Source organism: Crocodylus porosus, unplaced genomic scaffold (assembly GCF_001723895.1).
Source record: "Crocodylus porosus isolate Cpor-Errol unplaced genomic scaffold, CroPor_comp1, whole genome shotgun sequence".
Taxonomy (NCBI): domain Eukaryota; kingdom Metazoa; phylum Chordata; order Crocodylia; family Crocodylidae; genus Crocodylus; species Crocodylus porosus.
In genome coordinates this window covers 22,253,320-22,277,222 of record NW_017728918.1, presented here as the reverse complement: position 1 = coordinate 22,277,222, position 23,903 = coordinate 22,253,320, and positions in this window count along the sequence as shown.

Below are 23,903 nucleotides of genomic sequence, written 5' to 3'. Positions count from 1 at the left end.
GCGCCTCGCGCCTTGTCTCTGCCCCGCTCTGGGGCCTTGCCCTCTCTAGGGCTGACACTGCATGCCTCACGCTAGGGGCACAGGCGCTCGCCACCGTGCCTGTCCCCTTGACCCTTCTCTGGGTCCGTTTGCCCTACTGGCAAAACACCGCCCTTATGGGCTGGGGCCTGCAACCCCGCACACCGCACCTCCCTGGCGCAATACGGTGCCTCTTCGGCACAGACAATAGTGCCCCGCTGGCACTGTGCCGCTACTGGGCACTGGGAACCCCCAAGCTGTTGGGGAGCCCCCGTGAGGCCTCCTCGCTCCCCTACAGCCTCACCCGGTCCTCCAGTGCAAACTGTAACTTAAACTCAAGCCATCTGGCTGCAACAGAAACACAGAGGCTCCATACGCCTAACCATAATTCCAAGCCCCGCCAGGGCTCTCAGTCCTACCTCCCGTCAGAGTGATCCTGTTCCCCGCATCATCGCAGCCTGTTAGTGTGGTAAGGCTGCGACCACTAACTCAGGCCACTCAGCTCAGCCGCAGAGCTCCTGCTCCTGCTCCTGCTCCTGCTCCTGCTCCTGCTCCTGCTCCTGCGGCAGCCAGAAGGGAACTGTGTGTCAGGCTCTGTCCTAAGCTGTTTATAAAGGCCTGGCCCTGCCCCCTTCTGGCCATGTGACCCACCTGGTTGCCCTGGTAACCAGCACCTGAGCTGCCTGGGTGATTGGCAGCTCTGCCAATCACCCTCACAGTCACGGGGCACCTACGTGACTCGGTGACACTGGTCATAGAAGGTCACCAGGTTGTTCTGACAGGACCTACCTCTAATGAATCCATGTTGTTGTCCCTAAGCATAATTTCCCCTTCTCGCCCCTCGTGGACATGCACCAGGATAATTCTACCAAAAAGCTTACCCAGGATCTAGGTACGACTGACTAGCCTATAGTTTCCTGGGTCCTCCTTCCTCCCTTTTTTGGAAATGGAACCACATAGGTCCCACAATGACCTCTGCTAACTCCCTCAGCACTGTAGGATGGAGATCATCAGGACCTGCTGATTTAAATACATCTAGTCCCTCCAGAAGTTCGCTGACTAGGTCCTCTCTGATCCTAGGCCTGCGTGCATTTCCCCTGGGGCCTACAGTGGTGGGGATACCCAGTCCCTGCTTAGAAAAATGGAGACAAAGAAATTGTTAAATAGGTTAAGTCTGCTGTCTGGCGTGATGACCAGATTTCCTAGCATGTCCTGCTTAGGCCCCACGTTATCTGGTACTTTCTTTTTACCCCCTATGTATTTAAAAAATAACTTATTTTGTCACTTGTAAGTGTGAAGGCACAGAGAAAGATTAATTCAAGCAAAGCTTTTTATGCTGGTTTTCCATCCTTCCCCAGAGTATTGGGCTTGGAAGGGACCTCAAGGAAGGATCACAGTCACTGGCCAGCTACACAGTCAATAATGAGAGCAGTCCTTCCCCCTCCCTCTGCTTAGTTTCTCTTTAACTGAAAGCAAGCCCAGCTTCAAAACTTTAAACATTTTGAAACTTTCAAAAAGTTTTGGCTGCCCTCGGTTTTTTTTTCAGGCTGTTTTGAAGTGTTTCATTTCATTTTCATTTTGCTGCTTTGAGCTTGAAATGAGACAAAATAGCATTGAAATGAATCAGCTGGTGAAATTTCACACAGCCCTAGTGTCTATGGCTGGCCATCACCCTAGTACTGAAGCACACTGTGCAGGGCAGGCAGCACGCCAGCCACAGGGAGCTGGGCCTGGGCTTCTGCAGGTAAGTAGGGGGTGGGGGGGCTAGTGGAGGGGGGAGGGGACCATGGGATGACCCCTGCCGGCCCCACCTACTCCTCCAGCCCTCTCTGATCACTGTCCTGTCTGGTGCCATCCTCTGGCTGCCCCACAAGACCCCCAATGGCTTCCCCACCTGGCCCCATCCCCACATGCCCCCCAAATCCCCCCCAATCACTGCTCCGCCTGTCCTTCATCCACTCCCCCAACCCCTGCAAATGCTTAACAGCTGGGGTCTCAGTACTAACCCATGGTGCACTTGTGGAGAGATGCAGACAATGCCACACATCACCAAGGAGTGTTCCCTCTATAAACTAAGGGGTAGATAACTTTGAACTCAGTTTACACATAAACTATTGCTTGGCTTTGCGGATTTGGATTCACTAAATAAATAAATAAATTGATTGGCTTCCCTTTGGTAGTCATTGTACTGTCCATGCTCTGTTCTGTCAGCATATTCTTTTTTCCCAAGCCCATCACATGCACACATCTTTATTTGGTTATTTACCAGTCTTCTAATTTGGTCTATCCACCAAAATGGAAATCCCAAGAGCACTGCAGCTGGTCACTGTGACCTAGCCATCGTATCTTATGTTATGGGTACACTATTCATATATTTAAGGAACACTGTGCAAATTTTCTTCCCTGTTTATGCCTCATGCAGACACAGTAGACCTTGAAGGAAACTGTCACAAACAGACTTTTAGAAACCAATTAACCCTTTCTATTGCCCAGGACCATTATTCTAATGCAATATCTATTTTATCTACAAACTAATTCCTAAAAGTAAATCTCTAAATAACATTTTCTAGCTATCAGGCTAGAATAAACTGTTCTTATCTAAACTGTCAGCGGTATCCTTCCTTGTTGAATCAGAAGCAATCCATGACGGTGACTTTCAGGATTTTTCTGAGGTCTCTTTCAGACCATGGACTAAAATTTGAGACACTCCTGTCAAAAAAAGAGATTTTGTAATAACACACTCATCTTGGGGACATTGGTAGATATCTGATATTAAAATGTTTCCAGGAAAGACTTAGGGTTATTCTCTGGCCCCACCTGGTTAGTAAAACTTTCCTTGCACAGCGTTAGCAACAATATCACATAAGCCTGTAAGTCCAGATGATCTTGATCTAGTAGTCAAGCTAGAAATGGAGGCAGGCATTCCATTGCTTCTAATAAAAGTGCTTCTTTTGTCAAAATATGTGCATGGTTGTTGGTTTTTTTTTTTTTTTTGTGGCAAAAAGTAGGAAGGAAATGCTGTTCCATATTGATCCAAAATTTTTAACATCATTTTAACAAAATATAAAAGAGGGGAAAAACATTTTAAGCCAAATGAAACAGCTTGCTCAGTCCAAAACATTTCATTTAATTTTAAGGTGATTTTTACCTTCAAAAATAAATCTAGCTAAATTCCTAAGAGAAATATTTTAAGCTAAACTATCCTTCTGTCTCCAGATAAAATTCTATATGGAGGAGAAGATGTGCTTCAAATGCTGAGTATGTAATTCCAGCTATTTTTTTTTCCAGTAGGGGGCAGTGTGAGTAAAAACAAGTATCATAAATTATTAACTATGGACATTTCATTGTTGAAAAAAAACAAAAAAAAAACCAGAAAGGAAGGAAGGACTTTGACTTTTTAACTACTTTATTCAGGGGTTCAGGGATACAAAAAGCTTACCTGCTTACAAAGCAAAAAACAAACTAATTACTATCAAACCAAAAACACCATGTCATAGCATTCATCACATCACACTGTGACAGACACCTTCGCTATATTCTACGTCGTGTCTTACATGCTATTTATGTGGTCGGAGTTCCGGCCACATGATTATAACTATAAATAAACAATTCATACCTTGCTCTAGCCAATCATACACGTGACAACAGCTTCAACTTCCCACACAAAATACAGCAAAAAAGCAACCTGGTGAAGGCCTAGGATGCAGCACAAGCTGGAAGTAGTAGTCCAACACTGAGCCAGCCCAGTTGCCCAGACCAGTCATGACATCAGAACATGTATTCAAGATGGCCATCCTCCACATGGCATAGCGCTCCCTCAAGGGCCCAGTGTGTCTCAAAAGTGGGCACCACCTGCCGGAGCACAGCGTACTCAAATTCCAGTGCGCCTGCACCAGGAGGCAGAAAAGCCATAGGGCATCATCTGAGCCGGTCCCGGCAGGCCAGTTTCAGCGGCTTTTGAGGATGACTAGCTTGGCCTGACCCAGTAAGAAGTTGGCCAGGCAGATGGGGCCCTTTTCAGCTGCCTGGTATGGGTAGGAGCACACACAGGTGGTCTCTGAGAAGCTCCTGCCCAGCACTTGCAGCAGTGGTGGAGGGTGAAAAAAAATGGATGCAGATGGGGACAGTCAAGGAAGGCATGAAAGAGGCTCTCCTCAATGCCCCATGGGCAGAAGGGACAGGCCGTCGAGGCAGCTAGGTCAAAGTGGGATGCAAATGTACGAGTGGCTAGGATGCCTTGCAGCAACCCCAGTCTTCTTGACCGTTGGTGGCTTATACAATGTGTACACTGCTGGGTGGGCTGGTGGGGAACTGGCAGCCCCAGGCACCTTTGCCACAGTGTATTGGGGTGACCCACCAGCACTTGGGCATGGTGGACATGAACCACCTAGGCATATAGGCTTCTACATAATAGAAAAGCAAAGGGGCAACCCATGTCACTGTCAGGAGGTGCAGGAAGGATCAGCGGAGTACCAGGTTCACCAACTAGCTTGCCTGCCATGGCCAGGGTGACTAGTAATGCAGGAAAAACCTTGCTCAGGACATTCGCAGTGCAGGGGACCTGGCCTGCCCAGAGATGATCATCCAGGGTGGCTGCTGCCTCCAACAGGAGAGCAGCCCAGATGTCACACAGGAGATGGCCCACGCTGCAGACAGAGTGCATGCCCAGCTGGGTGGTCAAGGCCTCGAGTGAAAGCCAGGCAGACGGAGCCTGTTGATGCAGGACAGGGTGCGGTTGGCTCTGCCTATTGCTTCATCACATTGGCGACTTATACTCATCCTGGAGTCAATCCTGACTCCAAGATCCCTCTCTGCCTCTGTGCTGCTGAGAGGATCAGCCCCTAACCTATAACCATAATGCTGGTTCCCTCTCCCCAGGTGCAGCACCCTGCACTTGTCCTTGTTGAACCGCATCCTGTTCAGATCTGCCCACTTCTCTAACCTATCCAGGTCTGCCTGGATGCGGTCCCTGCCTGCCGGTGTATTCACTTTACCCCACAGCTTGGTGTCATCAGCAAACTTGAACAGGGTGCACTCCACACCCTCGTCCAGGTTACTAATGAAGATACTGAAGAGCACCAGCCCAAGGACCAAGCCCTGGGGGACTCTGCTGCCCACACCCTCCTAGGTCGACATCAACCCATCCACCACCACCCTCTGGGTGTGCCCCTGAAACCAGTTTGCCACCCATGTGACTGTTCATTCGTCAATGCCACAGTCCCTCAGCTTGTCCACCAGAATTGGGTAAGACACTGTGTCGAGGGCCTTCTGGAAGTCCAAGAAGATGACATCAACTTCTTCCTTCCTATCTAAGCTCTTTGTTAACTGGTCATAGAAAGAGACCAGGTTAGTCAGGCAGGATTGGCCTGGCACAAACTCCTGCTGGTTACCCCTCAACATCACTTCCCCTGCAGGGCTCTCACAAATGTGGCCCTTGATAATTTCTTCAACGACCTCAGAAGTGAAGCTGACTGGCCTGTAGTTGCCATGCTCTTCCTTCCTCCCCTTCTTTAAAACAGGGACAATGTTGGCTCTTTTCCAGTCCTCAGGGTCTTGGCCCAAGCACCAGGAGGCCTTAAACAGCCATGCCAATGGCTCCGCAATGACACCAGCCAATTCCCTGAGCACCGTGGATGAAAGTCATCCAGGCCCACTGACTTGGACACATCTAAGCCCTCTAGATAATCCTTAACTGGGTCTGAACTAACAGTCAGGGGACTCGCATCCTTCCTGGGCCTCTCTACGCTATCACCCGAGAGCACCCCATTGTCAGCAGACAGGAACACGGAGACAAAGAACTTGTTGAAGAGTTCTGCCTTCTGTTTCGCGTCCATCACCAACTGCCCTGCCCTGCCTCATAGGGGTCCAATATTACCCTGAGACTTATTCCTGCTACCTATGTACTTGAAGGACTTTTTGACTTTCCTTAATCCCGGAAGCTAATCTAAGCTCCAGTGTTGCTTTAGCCATCCTCACCAAATCCCTACAAGCTCCGTTCAGGGAGGTGTACTCCTCCTTTGTCCCGCCTTCCTGCACAGAGGAATTGCATTCTGCTGCGCCCCAAGGATAGCCTCCTTGAGGAAGAACCACCTGTCCTGGACCCCCGTACTAGCTACCCCCTGAGCTCCGAGTGCCTCCCTGACTACTGCCCTGAGCATATCAAAATTGGCTTTCCTAAAGTCAAGCATTTGCGCTGTGCTAGTTACCCTCCCCACCTTTCTCTGAATAGCAAACTGGATCATTTCATGATCACTGCCACCTAGCCTGCCTTGTAATAGCACATCCCCCACCAGATCATCCCCAGAGGCTAACACCAGATCCAATATGGCATTTCCCCTAGTGGGGACGAGTACCTCCTGCATGAGGTGTAAGTCCTGTACACACGTCAGGAACCATGGTGAGTGGCTAGACCTGGCCGACTGCTCCTCCCAGTTGATGTCAGGGTAATTCATATCACCCATGACCACAACATCCTTTGCACACACGGCCTCCCCCAGCTGCCTGGAGAATTCCAGACCCAGCTCTTTCTCCTGATGTGGTGGCCTGTAGTAAATCCCTACCACCAGATCCCTCTTCCCCCACTCTCCTTGAAGTTTGACCCACAGGGTCTCAGTCAAACCTTTCTCTGGTCCCATTTGGAAGGTAGAACTGGTATACTGTTACCTAACATAGACCGCAACCCCCCCACACCTTTTTCCCCTTCCTATCTCTTCTTAACAACCTATAGCCCTCTATGTCTAATGCCTAGTCAAAGGTTTCATCCCACCATGTCTCCAGTAGGCCAACCAGGTCAATTTTATTATTTGCAAGCAGGAGAGCAAGCTCCTCCTGCTTGTTCTCCATGCTTCTTGCATTAGTGAAGAGACACCTTAATCCCCCCAAGGGAGCCCCCTTCCTGTGAGACAACTGGTCCCATGGTATATACCTGAGCTCTTACCTGGGCAGGTCCTACACCTGGTTGAGTTTTCTCTTGCTGGCAAAAAGCCCATATCTGTACCTTGCCTACATTCCACCATAGCTTCCAGGAGGAGTAATTTAGTCTTGTGGCTTCCCAGCTCTGTCAAAAGTTGGCAAAGCAGTCCCAGAAATAAGAGTCTTGAAGCAGGCTGACATTGAATCACCAATAGGGCGCTCGTGCACAGGTTCTCCCCTGAAGGTTCATTCACCGCAAGCCAGCCCATGATCTGACAGGCCTGAGGGAATGATGCAGCCACTGTGATGGAGTGGCAGGTGGTGCCTGGTGACATAAATGCAGTCGAGGTGGGCCCTAGTAAGATCCTCAGCACTCATCCTGGCCCAGGTGTACTGGCATGCAGTGCAGAGGTGCAGAGCTCACCAGACATCAGTGAGGCCTGCAGTCTCCAAGACAGACTGCAGCTTGCGGGCTAAAGGCAAGTGAGGCTCAGGACCCATACAGTCGAGGGGGGTGTCAGTGGTACAATTAAGGTCCCCACCTACAAGAAGCAGGTCATCATTCTCACTAACATCATGCAAAAGGGCGGCCAAAGTCTCAAAGAAAGTGACCCTCTCTTGGCCATCAGTAGGTGCATAAATGTTGATGAGAAGCAGGTGGTGCTGTGCTGGGGTGACGCGGACAGTCAGCAGGCAGCCAGGGACAATCTCCTATGCTACCGTTGTGTCATGCTGTAGTTGTGACGATAGGAGAGTCGCAACCCCGGCACTAAGGTTGGTGCCATGACTCAAGAACAACTGGCCTTTCCAGGCAGCGTGCCAAGCCAACTGGTTGAACCTGTCAGAATGTGTCTTCTGGAGGAAGTTGACAGCCAGCCGCTTCTGGCACAGGAGCTTCAGGATGGCCTCCCATTTCACAGGATCTTGACAGCTGTTGATGTTAAAAGTACCAATGGTTGTAGCTGCCATGGGTGTGGGTATGGGAGAGGAAGAGAGAGATAAGGTGTAGATAGAAGAGTGAGCCCCCGAAAACAGAGAAAAAAGCAGAGACAGGTCAAAAAAGGCCTATCATGCCCTACCGTACTCCAGGGACCCTGCCAGCGCCCACTCGTCTCTCACCGGCTATGTGAGCTTCTCTAGACAATAAGTCATCTGCCGAGTGCCTAGATCTTGTTGCATAAATTTGGCTCTGGCAGCCTTGATAAAAACTTTAGGATCTGCACACCATTGGGTGATGCACCCCCCCTATGTTCTTCTGTCCCTTAGTCTGTTTCAAAAAGGTCAGGAGCCCCCCATAGTTGGGACTGACCCAGGAGGGGGGGTCTGCCAACATGAGCTGCAAATTTATGACAGATGCACAGTGAGGTTGCACCCTAGCTGGGAGCTCAGCATCTATACCCTCAATGTCTAAACCCATCAACCTCCTCTGATTGTCCAGGTAATGGTCCGGCTCTCAAAGAGCAATCCCCACCATCTTGTAGGGAGAGAGGCCATCCTGCTCCTGAGCTTGCTTGCAACTCTCAGAAAACTGAATCTCCATCTCACTAGCCTCCTCATCTAATTCAGTAGCCTGGGGTGTGACCAAGAGGTCAGCAGACTCCTCTGCTGTCCCCTGGGTCAGATCTCCAGAAGAGAGACATTGTGCATTGGTCTTACTGCCACCCGCCTCTGGAAACTGGGAGACAAGCAAAGGGTTAGTGACCCCTGCATTCTCCTCCCCCACCTCCAAGCTGCCAGCATACCCAGTCAACAGGATCATTGACATGACAGCCGGAGTGGGGCCAGGCTCTCCAGCAGGGGGCCCCACAGCACCAGCTGGGGAAGGTCTCAGTGGAGATGGGGAGTCCTGAGTGGTCCCCTTCACTTTCTTCTTTTTGTTTTTCTTCTTTGTGGCAGGTGGCCCACCCTTCATAGAGAATGAGCCATATTGCTTCTGGCTGGCCTTCCCAGGGCAATCTGCCTCTGACAAGGCCACGGTGGAGGGCAACTGGGAGGAGGCCTGAGCCCCATCATCCGACAGGCCCTTGGTGCCACAATCACTGACCACCCCAGCCACCTCAGTCAGGGCAGTCAGGGCAGGCAGGGGGGAAGTGGAGGCATCAGCCTCTCCACCTGGTGGTGTCTCTGTACTGGTGGGCACCGTAGGTGGAATGGGTTGGGGAGAGGGTTGGGGCCTAGCTCCAGCCCCTCCACTGGACGGCACTCTCACGCCAGAGACTCCAGCCCCCCCAGATGGAACAGGGGTAGAAGGAGGTTGGGAAAAGCTCCTGGCCTCACTGGGTGGGGCCTGCGTCCCAGAAGTGGATGCACCATCTGTTGGCACCGCTGTAGTTGCCGATGTTCTGGCCGATCTCCCCCGTGGGCACTGGGCTGCTAGGTGGGAAGAGCTACCACACTGAAAACACACTGTCTCCCCAAAAGAAAAATAGATGACAAGCCTCTGCCCATTGAACATGAGGCTCAAGGACTGAGGCAGAGACTGTGGGCCCTCCTTGAGAAGCATGAAAACCTGCCTTCAAAAAGCAGGATGTGCCTCAGTTTGGAGTTTTTACTCCCTATTGTTAATCAGTAAAAGGGACTCATAAGAACCCCATAGGGCTCGAGTTCCTTGGCCAGCTCCCCCTTGGTCACGTTTGGGGGGCACATTAGAAATCACCACCCTCACTGCTGGAGTGTCTAGGGGGCATGACAAAATAATGCAGACCCACAATGTCCAGGCCTTCTGCGCACACCCTGTTAACTAGGCTGGAATCACTCAAATAAATCATTGAGACCGTGTTGACATGACATATGTTACGCTGTCCCAGGAGACTAGAAAGGGCATCTATGCAGACCTCAAGCCCAGTGTAGGGAGGGGTGTGAACCCTCAACCCACAGATAATGGGTAGGTTCTGGGAGGCATCCTCATGCCAGCTGCTGGGTGTAGGAGCAGCCATTCCTGCTAGAACAGCATTAATTTCAAGCTATAACTAAGCAAAAGACAACAAAAAAAGTTTATACTAACTGAAAAGATAAATTTCTGGGAATGCAGCCATGAACTCTAAGTGGGAGATGGGAAAGGGGTGGAAGAAAAAAAGCAGTGGGGGGAGGGGGTTGAAACAATGAAAAAAAAGAAAACAAAGTGGGGAAAGAAGGGATAATTAAAAGCACCCCTTGGAAGGCAAGCTAATGGAAAAGATAACTCCCCGCAACAAGCAAACAGAAAAGAAAGAAAGAAAGAAAGGAAAAGAGACAGTAAGAAAGAAGGCTGTAAAGAAGCAACTCACAGACAAAAAACCCAGAAGTACAGGGGGAATGGAACAAAGAGGAGAGAAAAGGGAAAAACAATTATACAAAAAAAGCAAGAAAAGAATCAGAAAGTGAGATAAACAGAGGCTAGAGACCTTTAGAAAGGTGGGAGTCAGAAAAGAAAAGAAAAGAGATAGGAATCCGGGGAGACTTACGCTCAGGATCACCCCATGCAGCAAGAATTAATCTCATCTGTGTGTTATAATCTCAGTGACTTGATCACTTCTTTGAAACAGTACTGCACTCAACAGTTACTACAGCACACCACTGCACCAAGCCTCTTTTACTTTTTTCTGGTTGTTGCGTGCCTGCACAAGTGAACAGGATATGCTGTGATAAGTACTGTTAAACTAAGAATGAGAGAGAGGTGTTTGCTCAATTCAGATTTTTTTTTTAATAAACCCCTTCCTTTCATGAAAGGAAGCAAGTGAAATCCTTTCAGGCTTGGCTAGAATCAAAATTGCTTCTCACCATCTTTTTAATGCCTCAGCTCCTTCAGGAACATCTTCAGTTCATGAATATGTAATTTGTCTAATGCATATGCAGTATATTCATAATTGCTTTTGTTCTTGTGGCAGGAAATTCTCAGGGCATCTTGAAAGTTCAACTTTTAACTTTTTTTTTATTTTCCTCAGTCTGTTTTTTGAGATAGCCCTTTAAATCCATCAGAGTATAATAGGATTTGAAATTCTGTTTCAAATAAATCCAAACAACCATACTTTAATATAAACTCTTTAAGCTCCCAAAGTAGTCACTTAGAATACAGTTCTTCAGGAGAATTTTGAATCTTAAAGTGTCTTTAAAGAAATCATTGTCCTTCCTTTTGAAGAAACTTTGAAGTGGTAGTTATTTTGGCATCATTGGATAACCAATACCACAATTAACAGATATTCTATTCTCACATGTCTTCTGGAATGAATAACGAATTGTAGCACCAAATGGCCTCATTATATTATAGACTATCAGCTAACTAGTCACCCAGGCAGGGTATCTGTAAGTTATTATATAAAGACTTATAGTAAGGTAGATATATGTACATGCCAAAAATTTGGCATCTCAAACATCTCAAGCCTTTAAGGAACAACCCATATTTGCACCACTGGGAGGAAGCATGAATTAGAATTAGCCATTCCCTATGGCATTTTTCAATGATCATTTTCCTGTTTGTCTTAAATTTTGAAGGCTTATTGGGGAAAATCAAGATCTCGAACATGACATCTTGTATATTAAATGAGTGTCCAAAGCAATGGGGTTTTGGGTGGGACAAGAGACTCTGCCTCTCATTTCAAAACCATTTCCTAACCAGGTGTTTTTTGGGGGGGGGTTGTTTTGGTTTTTTTGAGGGGGAGGGACGTGGTTGTGAGGAAAAAATGCATTAGCATTTTGAGGAGCTTACATTTTATGCTGATGATTTAAGTACCTAAAATGCAGGTAGAAGGGTACTTTCCTGGTTATTACTTTTTTAAATATTTACTATAGATCTGATTTCACAGAAAGAAAGGAATCACTTAAAATAAATATTTTTAATACTTCTGAAGTATTGTCACTTTTTCTAGGAATTGGAATTTCATGTGGACAGTGTTGGACATACCAGTCAAAAAAAAAGAAGCTTTTGTATGTTGTGAGTATATATTTTTCTAAATATGGTATTTCACATTTAGAATGAGTGTGGATCGATCCTTTTTTCACTTTTAAGTATTTAACATTGTGTTATGGTGAACCACTCTATGGTGAACCACCATTTAAAGCATGCATTGTCTGGTTCCCACTGTTTCATAGCTTATGGAGTTATTTGTTTGCATATGAGCAAAGGGATTGTAAAATTATTTTAGTTTTGTTTGATATAATTTTACAGAAACTTTAAATATTGTATCTGCTAAACTAAAGCAGAAAATGAAAACTGTTTTTCACATGGCCCCTATGTGTGCTATCTCATAGCTCAGGAAAAGGCAAGGAGGCTTCTTTCTCTCCAAAGGCCTTTACTGTAACAGCAAACACACATATCAAAAATGGTTGACAACTTCTTGTTGACGTCACCATGTCAGTTCTCAGGAAGAGAGTGAACCGTCACTACTACATCCCCCTTTCTCAGGAGAAACTTGAAGGATTTCCGAAGAACTGCAAAAGCATCTTGGGAAGAGATGACACAAACACATCACTCTCTTGTGAGGCTTTACCACTCACTTTCCTACAAAAAGAGAACCATCAAAACAGAAACATCAATAAACCTTTTCACTTGAAGCGGACAGATTCACAAATCTAGTCTATTTGGTGGAACTGATGCGCATCCTGACCTAGTGTAATCGACAGGGGAAATGTAATGGAGATGCTCTCAGTTCCTAAGAAGAAGACCTCTAGATGTGTCCAGCAACAATGAATGAGGACTATTTGACGTAGCCTGGACAATGTCTTGTACTCCTGCATCTGGGATCCAAACTTCTTGCTTTGAGGAAAGAGGAGGGACATTTCTTGACACATGCCTGGTGTTACAATTCCCACTGCTGACACTGTGCTGTTGTGCCACATGTGTTGATGTCATCATGTCAGCCCTCAGAAAGGGAGTTAACTCTTACTACTAGAGTATGCAGTGTCTAAAGACTGAGGTTGAGTCCATAAAATACATTTCTGGCGGCAGATCGATATGAATAGATCATATTCTGCATCCAATGTAGCTATGCTGGCAAAATCCCCAGTATAAACTCAGCACTGCAAGCTGCTTCTCAGAGGCAGCCTTAGGGGTAGGTGACTTGAGTGACTGCCTAAAATGCTATAGTCAAGAGGTACTAAACACATGCACACATGCTCGCACATGAGAGCAGCAATTGCTCATAGCAGTGCTCTCCCCCCATAGCACCCTGCCCTGGTCAATCCCCACCTGAGGCAGGAAAAGTGGTGCCCAGCCCAACCCACCTCCAGCCATTGCTCAGGAGGTGCCAGGTCAGGCATATGAATGTGGGGTGGCAGCTGATCCTGCCTGCCCACCTGCCTGGCACACCCTGCCCATCTACCTCCCTGCTGGACTGCAGCTTATGCCCCTGCCCACCTGCTTCTGCCTGCAGCAGTGGCACTGATTTGGGGGAATGCCAAAATACAGGGAGGGTCACCAAAACAAAAGTTTGCCCAGGGTGCCATTTTCCCTAAGGCCATCTCTGCTGCTGCTACCATTCACTGAGCTAATGTAACTGTGGTAGCAGAAAACAAACTCTCCGTATCAGAGTACAAAACATCTACACTAGGGACCTCTGCTATAGTCGCTATGGCAGTGGCGGACACCTAATGTAGGTTAGCTCCAAAAAAATCTCCTCTAGCTTTCTCTTCTTCTCCTCCCCGCAATGGCTCCTTCCAAATCCACACAAGCTACTGCTATAAGTATATTCTGTTTCTCTATTGTTCACAATGAACTGATGATTGTTATATTTATGTTTTCCCTAAATAGCACATTCCAACTTTAGGGCCAATTATTAAATCTGAAGAAATGTAAATGAGGATATTAAAGGTTTGGAATTAGTGAGCTATGAGACCCTCAGGACCTTTTAAATGCATTCTTAAAAAGCTAATCCTATACAGTATTAAATTGCTCTAGTGTCCTTGAGGACATGTATACTTTGTATTTCAAGTAAGATAATTCATGACTATTGTCTAAGTGCACAGACCTGCTGCAGCAGACAATTTAATGTTCTCTGTCTTTTACCAAAAATAAAAGCAAAACTGACTTCATTCCAGATTTAGATCATCAATATCTACATTAAAAATATTAACAAGGTTTGTCATTATGCTCTTAGTGTGAATTAAATTTGCAATACCTATACCAGATGGGTTTTTTTTATTTCTTTTGGTTATGATATGGTGTTCTTCCAAGTATTTTTTGTTTATTGTAGTTTTGTTTTAAAGAGAAACATATGCAGTTTGGTCTTTTATTGTTTTTCACATGAACTAACTAAAAAAAATCAGTTATAAACAGAAAATCCTTTCTGACCATTATGATCAAAATATGGAATTTGATGTTGGTAAATCATTGATACATTTTCATTTTCTCTACAGTCAATAATAATATTCAACTATTTGAAAAGTTTCGATACGTTTTCTGAGGATCCCCCCAAAAGTCTGTCTCTAAGAACAGACAGACATACCGTAACAGTTTATGACCCACCACATTCTGTATATTCAGGAGTACATATGATATTGGCAAAGATTACTTTTGCTATAACTTTGTATTGTAGCAACTGGAAGCCACAATAGTTTAGCTTCATAGAATCAATGGTATTTTTTGTGAAGGTAAACACAATTATGTGATTGTCCAATATCATAATATAGGAGATTCATGATTAGGAAACTGGCCATGTGGCTCAGCATGCTCACCTTTATACAAGTATTAATACTGTTTGTAGTGTGGTAGTACCGAGCTCAGGGTCTGTTGGTGTGAGGTACTATAAAAAGTATAGAATAATAAATACTCTATATCCTGTTGGAGGGAAAGTGTTCCTGTTTGAATCTTAAACTCACATTCTCATGTTTTTATTATATCTGTCATTCTCTTTGTTGTTATTCTGTCATATTTCATAAAGTAATGAAGAGTGTAATGTCAAAACCATTACTAGTCCCATTGACTTCAATGGCTGTACTCACATAATTATTAAAAATAAGCAGGTGCTTATATGGTTCATTGAAAAGTGATTAAAATAATTCATGTGATTCTGTGCTTTGATGAACTGATGGTTAATTTCTTGTTATCAAAATCTCAAGATCCATATCACCTTGTTCTGTGATCTGGCCAGATCCCACAATCTATTTTGGATTGGTTAGGTCAAAGTGTATAAATGCTTGATTTGTCAGGTAAACACAACTGAAGAATTTTAAAAAAATGAAGCAAATTTAAACACATTTAATTTTTTTTCTCATCAAAACCAAAAAAACCCCAACACTCTTATTTGTGTGTTTCATAAAGCTTTGGGTGCAAAACGTAATCAGGACTACATGGACACAGTTGCTGCATGAAGAAGAGGTGGCAGCCCTTTTAGACAGCAGGTTAGTGTTTATGACTTTCGCCTAAGTTCTGAAAGGGCTCATCTACATATATGCTTTAATGCAAAGTAGCATGCTTTACTGCACATTAGAGCATCATGGTGAAAACCGTGATAGTATGCTAATGCACAGTAAAATTAGGCTACTGAGCATTAAGTTTGTGCTTTTGCTACTGTGCATTGGGGAAACCTAATGTGCATTTAGCTAGTAGCTCACATTACAGGTAATAAATGTATTGCTCAGTAGAAAAAGCATATTGATGAATATGTAGATGAACCCAAAGAGATGGGTAACTTTCACAACTTTGGTAAGTGTCATAAGCTGCTGTCTAAAAGGGCTGCCACACCTTTTTCATGAAGCAGATGTGTCAATCTACTCCTGATTTCTTTTTGCAGCCAAAGCTGTTTATAAAATTTAACTGCAACTCATAAACAGGTTTGGAATGACCAAAACTAATGTATTGATTAATTTTATATTTACTAAAAAAGCTCATTCAACCCTACATCCAACATGTAGCCATTGGATGCTCCTGATCAAAGCTGCTAAAGGAAGATTTTGAGTAAAACTTCCTCTGAATCTGTACGAAAGAGCCTTTTTACTCCGATAGTGCAGAATATCGTACTACAGAAAGTTCCATCTTTCTTGTTGTAAGAAAATATGGAACCTTACAGTACATGATTTTGTGTGATACGCTGATCATGAGATCAGTGTATCAAACCAATTACAGTCAGTAAACATCACATTGTCATTTTCTTCAAGATTAGATGTGCTCTTTGTAGTTTGGCCAAATTGAAATTTGAGTAAATCTTCTATTAATTCTTTCTTCTGTTTCAGGAAGATACAGGGCAGATCCAGAGTGGAGGCAGTGGCAGGACAGCACCCACATTTCTGACCAAATGGAAGGAACAGAAGTAGGGGACTTTTTAAAGTCTACAAAGAAGATAAGAATTCCACCAGCCCTTCCTCTGCATGCTTCAGCACGTGTCCTCCTCACCCCCGCTTCCCTATCCTCCCACTCTTTCCTCCCCTGTGTCCTGTTGCTATTGACCTTACTGGTCTTAGGGAAGGAGAGCTCTTGTCTTGCTCCAGCTGGGCTGTGTAGGGATTGGGTTCAGCCCAAGACAGTGGCAGTGGCAGTGGCATTGGGTAGGGTTGCCCCTCAGTGTCTGGTGCTCCAGGTGTTCCACAGTAGCCTGGAAGCAGATCCTGCTCCTGCTCCTGCTCCTGCTCCTGCTGCTGCTCCTGACAAGGTTGGAGAAAAGTGGAGTGGGGGAGACATATATCTGAGCTGGGGGTGGAATTCTTACCAGCTTTGGGGATTTAAATGTCATAACTGCTGTTCTCATGGTACTGTCTGTCCACCCCAGTGGGGGTGTGGGGAGGTTGGGCACAGGGGAACTTTGTAAAATTCTGGATCCACTTCTGGGTTGATATAGCATGTTTCTATTATATGCAGTGCTCCTAATACTTTTACACAAGAAAAACTGTATTTCATCCAAGAGCTGGTTAAATCTCAGTCACAGGTAGATCTCTGTCTGTATAAACACTTGAACTGCTTGGCATACTTTAAATATATAAGTTATTGTGACACACACAAAAGTTCTTCTAGTTACCTGGTGTTTCATAAGATTATAGGTAACGCGCTGTGTGTTTGCTATGGATATTTGCCAAGGCACATTTAAATTTAATTTTCTCTACAACATACAGAGAAATATATTTTGCTTTATTTATATCTAATCATACATAAATCTGCATGCTTCAGTGCAAAACTAGGACTATAAAAATGGCATTTTAATCTTAAACTATTTCTTTTCTCTAGCTAAATAATTGCAATGATGTTCCTTTGGCCTGATTGATTAACCAAAATCAAGGCTGTACCAGGCTGTTTCCATTAAGATAAGAAACTAAGGTATATTTTTTATGTAATCTTGTTTGTTTGCAAAAAAGTTGGTACAACATCCTGTTTCTCAAAAGATAATGGAATGCTTCCTTCCTTAGAAATCCCCAAGGCAATCTGTCAAGAGCGCTCTGCCACTAAAAAATTCAGAGCTAGATAATGAAAGGTACTGGAAAGGTACTTGAAAGGTACCTAGTTTTGAGCATCTAGAAGAATCCTCTGTCCAAGCATACACACCCAAGATTTCTATATAATGGGTTTGGGGATTTAAGAACATAAGGAAAGGACCTTCAACGAACATCTGAGCAGAGAGGTGCTTTAGCTAATCAGGATTAACTATCTGGGTGAAGGGTAGCCATCTGCCTCTGGTCAGGGAGCCACGTGTAAAATATGTGGGAAAGAAGCCGCTTGGTTTGGGGTAGTTCGGAAAGTAGCTTGGTTTTCATGAAGTCAACAGTGGGTGCGTCCTCATGAGTGGGAATGTGCATTTCCTCAGGGACAAAGAGTGTACGGCACTTTTCCCCGGGTGGGGTAGGGGAGGCTGAGCACCTGGGCTAGCCCCAAAAACCTTCCCTGGAGTCCTGAGGCCTCCAGGGGCTGCAGACACAGCAATCTGGCAGCACAGAGCTTGCCGGCAGCTGGAGTGTGGCTCCGGCTGGCCAGGCTCCAGTTTCTGGCAGAACATCCTGCCACCACATGCAGTGCCTCACTTTTTTAAGGCACGGGATTTTTTTGACACTGAGATCTCCTGGGTCATGCATCCTCTCTCCCATGCTACAAATTAGTGTGGGGATGGGGAACACCTGCATGTGCAGCATGTGTGACACCACAGATCATGCTGTGGCATCACATACTGCACATCTACACTCCTCTGGATGTGCTCAGTGAGTCCAAGCATTTCATACGCTGTCCAGAAGTTGTCAAGAGTGACCTGGAACTCTTCAATTGAGTGGGCACACGGCACAATCATCAGCTTGCTGAAGATCCGGAATAGAGGTGTTGATTATCTTGTATTTGGAAATTAACTGGGATGTTAAAGAGATTTCCATCCATGTGATACTGAATGCTGACTCTGTATGGAAATCTAACAGCAATGAAATGTGGATGAGCTACCATATAGATAGAAAACATTTTGGTGCAATCATGCATCCTTGATTGACTCCATTTTCTATCTCCTACACCCTCAAATAAAATAAATGGAATGACATAATTAAGGAAGCAGAATCTCTGTGTTTAGAAACTAGGATCCCTATACACTGCTTTGGGGAAAATAGGCATCTCAATATGGGATCTATATCAGCCAGAATTTTGAGCAGGGAGCTTCTTAAAGTGTACTTTCTTAATTCAGAAAGAAAACATTTCCTGGACACTGGCACAGCTCAGTAGGAGTGGTGGAGCATTCTACCACCTTCAAATTGCCTATACCTAGTTCGTAAGAGTCCTCTCCTAGACAGCAACAGATGTAAGTTTAATATTCTGGTATTAAACCCATGTTTGCCAAATATCAATCAAATGATTAAAGTATAACAGTCATGCTGCTAGAACTCTAAAAGATCCAATTTAAATGTCACTTTAATTATGCTTAGGGATCACTTTTATTTTATAAGCTACAGTACACATGCACAGACCTGGCCTCTAGAAAGTTATGTTCAGAAAAGATCTTGGACTAAAATAACAGATTTGTTACAGGTCAGGAGTGACTTCTTTTGGGTGAGAAGATTTCATTTCTTTCTGTAACTATCCCTGGCTCAGGCTAATGCTAAATTTTGTGTTCAGTAAAGGTAATACACATGCATGTTAAAAATCATAGAATCATGAAAATGAAGGGCTGGAAGGGACCTTGAAAGATCATCGAGTCCAACCCCCCTGCTCAGGAATACTGCTGAGAGCTTTTGATTATTTGATCTCAGCAGTATTCCTGCCCTAGAGTGGAGGGTTGGACTCGATGATCTTTCAAGGTCCCTTCCATTGCCAGCAATAGCGAGTTTGGGCTGTTTTTGTTTTGTTTTTTAATCTGATACTAGCTAAATTTGCTGCATGGCTACATTTTCTATGACTTCAGTAAAACTATGCATTTGGTAAGGCTAACACAACTGGCACCACGTTAAGTCAATAGTAAAAGCCCTGTTAATGAGGAATTGAGATACATGTAGTTAGCTATGGTAGTCTGAAGTCAAGCATAAAACAGGGTAGATTTACACATTATAGATTAACTAAATTAGAGATATAACATAAGCTTTTATGAACTGGAGCTCACTTCATCAGAACACATAGAAGCAAAGGAGTTACAAAAATTAATCTAGGTAATGGGGTAAGAATCTGTAATCCTTCTTAAAAGCACAGTTAATACAACATACCAAATATACAAAGAAGCTAAAAAGAATCAAGATTTCCTAATGGATCCTATTATACCTTACCTCAGTTTCTTAAGACAAGTTAAACCAAAAGGTAGGTGGGTCCTCCTCCTATCTGATTTTTATGATTTAGTCCTAAAGCTCATGGGATACCATGTTTAAAAACTAGGCATCTTAACATTTTTAGAGGCTTTGCCCTAAATCTGGTTCCTTACATTTTGATTTGCATCATTCACATTTTTCTTAGCTATTCATCATATTTCATTACTATGTAAACTGTTACATAAGTTTCTTTGGGTTTCCAAGAAGACGTTAGGAAAAAATTGTGTCAAACTTATTGGCTTTTTAATGTTTATTTTTACTGAAGTTCAATAAAATACAGAAAGAAGTAGGATATCTGAATGGCTAAGATTGGTTTGCTATACAGCACATGTGCTGCAAGCATATTGCAGTAATCAGACATCAATACACAGACATATAAAAATATATTCCTAGTGGAAAAATCAAAGAAGAAAATAAGGAATAAAATATCAAAACCATATTTGCACATTTTAAGTCCTAGCTTGAATCAAGTAAAAATGAACCTCTTCAGTATTAGTGAAGGTTTTATTTTAATTAGATTTTTTTATGGGTCTAAAATGAGTGTTTTTATCTGTAGCTTCCTTATAACCATCAACATCTTTTTTTTCTATCTACTGTAGGATAGTACTGCTTGACACAAGTACTATCCTATGGTGGATTTATTTAGTGTGCTGCAATGCCCATGTAGACAGTGACTGGAGCTGGCTGGATGATGAGGGTGCTAGACAGAGGGGTCTTCCTGCCAACTAACCCCTCACTGTAGCACACTTGCGCCCCATCCAGCCCCCCACAGCATGTTGAGTTAAGGCAGAGCAGCTCCAGCCTGGCAGGCTGACTCCCTGAATCCCCTTGCAGCCATGGCTGCACTGCTGCAGCTCAACATGCTTCAGACCTAAGGGCAGGCGTAAATGCTAAACCTGAGAGCAATAGACAGTGGTGCAAACTGTGCCAGAGTGTACTGCATCACATTAAATTAATGGCACATGTAGATGTGTCCACTGAATATTTCCCCTTTCATTCAGCCATCAACCTAAGTGATTAGATTGGTAAGAGAATTCAACATATTGCATGATGATAAAAGCAGGTAAAAATAATCTGCGCAAAATATGGAAAATGATGGGCTCTCTCCACAAAAAACCCTCAACAAAACAAAACAAAACCTTGTTAAAATTTTGAACACTGAAATGTACTGGTTTCCATTAAATTTGTTGCAGGTCTTAGTGGAAATTTTACTGAATTGCTCTGCAAAATTGATAGCAAATTTTTATCTGCAGCTGGCTTCCACGAAAATGTTGAGGATTACAAGAAAAACTTTGAGATTGTTAGAATTGATAGGATATGTTTAGAATTAAAAAAAAACAAAACCTGAGTGTTTTGGATGCTCACATAAGATATGGAGCACCTGTATTAAATTCCTAATCTGAGTCAGGCAAAGCAGAAACTTAAGCTGCTGCATCTCGCTTGCTGGATGAGTACCTTATTCACCCAGATACAGTTTTCACTTTCTCTCTTGTCACATATGTTGCAATGGGTTGTGGGCTCTTGAACAGGATCCTTAGTCATGAGCTTTTCGGATAGTCTGATTTTAGTAGTGTAAAATAGAATACCTCAAAATACAAATTAAAAGACTCACATTGTTTCAAAGACATGGGATCATACTTCGTGCATAGCTCACTTAGTGGTAAAACTTGTCTTCTGAATCCCACTTTGGTGATCATTAAATCTCCAAGTATATCTGTCCTTAAACATTCTTTGCTGAGTGACTCTCTCCTTCATTGTCCATGAAATCATGACTGGATAACAAGCTAAATTTGTTTGAAGAGCTCTTTCTGTCAACAGATTCATAAATGTTGATAATTATTGAGATGGATCCAAAAACCTTTGTAATCTATGCAAAAATCCTCATTTCTTTCTCTGTTATCTGCATCAGATAGTTATTGCCTTTTGGTTAGTTGAGCTGCTTAAATAACAGGGCAGTAAGTATAATGCTAAAGCTGAATAAATTAAATATTTGCTTCATTGTTTCTAAAAGGTTTTTTCCCTTAAAATATATTGTTTGAGCAGCTGTAAATAGGGGGTTAGTATTCAAATTCTTCTTATCCTCAGTGTTAGTGTAGAAAAACCCTCTAAAACCGGTTATTTTTTAGACTAATGTTTTGTGGACAAATTTCATTGTTCCCTGGGCAATCAAATTATTGTACAGCAATGTAGGCAGTGCACTTGATTGCACTTCGTCTATTTAATTTAGAATTTTGCCTTTTCCCTGATTTGATTAGTATCTGGAACTCTGAATTTCACTTTGAGCTCTAACAAACTCTGGCCTTGGGCAAGTCAATTAAGCATTCCTAGCTGCCTCTGTTTCCCCTTCTGTAAAATGGGGGTGCTAATGATACTTGCGTACCTCACAGGCTTAATTAGTGAATGTTTGCAATAACTTCTGAAGATGAAAAGAACTGTGGAAGTTATTTTTCTAATTAAAATTAAATGATGTTTAGAAAATAGGGTAGACTTTCTGTCACATATATTTATGTGTTTTCTTTGGTTTTTTGGATTTTGATTTTTTTTTATTGAATCATTAATTGTATTCAGTGGCTGATATACTTCCAGATGCTATTCTTTGACAGGCACTTGGCATTTTGAAAGATTTTAGGGATAAATTTTGAGAGCAGAGAATCAATTCCACATCTTTCATTAGCATAAATGTACAATTCAGTCTTACAAACAAACATGCTTTGTGTCCTATAACTTTATGCATCTTGAATTTTCAGTGCATTACTAGCTAAGAACCATTTAACACTTGCTTAATTCACTTAATTTGAATAGTTTTCAACAGTTGCAAGCCACTCCAGAAGGAAAAGTAAAATTAGAAAAAGAAAAACTTAATAGGACTGCAAATTCAGACAAGATAGAGAGCTAAACTCAGAGCTTCTGCATGGCTTCATGTGAAACAGTTTGCCTTGAGCAGTTCTCATAGTGGCTGAGCTCCAGACACAGTGGCAACAAAGCACTTTAACTCAGTGCTTTTTAACCAATGTGCTGTGGCACACCAGTGTGCCATGAAGAACTCCCTGGTGTGCCATGAGAATTTTGGAATAATGAGAAGAAATTTCTCCAGCCACATAGTGCTAATTAATAAGCCATGTCGAGGAGATAGTCACATAAGCTTCATGCATGTGTTGGCTGTGGGAGAAAAAGAGAACCAGCTGAGTAGGCAGAAATTCATCTATTGCACATGTGTTGGCCATGGGGGATGTGTAGTTCACAAGCCTCTGAACAGTTGTGAAGAAGAATTTTCTGCAGCAATGAACTGCTATGAGCTTATAAGTATGGGAATGAGGAATGCCTTAAGAAATGTGCTGCAGAAATTTTTTTATTAATGTAAGTGTTCCTTGGGCTAGAAAAGGTTGGGAAACTACTTTAACTCATAGCAAAGATTGGTGGAAAACTGTTGAATGTAATGTAGCACATAAGCTGAACCTAACAGATTGTGGCTGACCCTTGAATACCCATCACAAACACGACCTACCTTTGATTTACAGAGGAAAGGAATTCATAGGGTGATACATTTTCTTGAACCAGCTATGTAGTTGGGATACCATTAGACACTCTTTCAAATGCAAGACAGCAGCAGGCAGGCAATATAGGAAGGTTTTGGATAGTGTTGGAGACAACTTTCTGGTGTAAGTGTTGGAAAGACCAACTAGGGCCTATGTTCTTCTTGACCTCCTGCTCACAAATATGGAAGAATTGGTAGGGAAAGTATACATGGATGGCAATTTTAGCAACAGTGAACATGAGATGATTGAATTCAGGATCCTGACAAAAGGAAGAAAAAAAAAAAAAAGCAGCAGAGTATGGACCCCGGAGTTCAGAAACTCAGACTTTGATTCACTCAGGAAACTAAGGTGCAGGATTCCCTGGGAAGCCAGTCTAAGAGGGAAAGGAGTCCAGGAGGGCTGGTTGTACAGGCATACCTCGTTTTATTGTGCTTCGCTTTATTGCACTTCGCAGATATTGCATTTTTTACAAGGAGTAATTTCGATTTTCAAGTCTTATTATTTAAGAAATACATTTTGTAAGGCTATAGCTGCCATACATAGTGATTCCTCTGATGGATCTGGGCAAAGTAAATTGAAAACCTTCTGGAAAGAATTCACCATCCTAGATGCCATTAAGATCATTCGTGATTCATGGGAGGAGGTCAAAATATCAATATTAACAGGAGTTTGGAAGAAGTTGATTCCAACCCTCATGGATGACTTTGTGGGGTTCAAGACTTCAGTGGAGGAAGTAACTGCAGATGTGGTGGAAATAGCAAGAGAACTAGAATT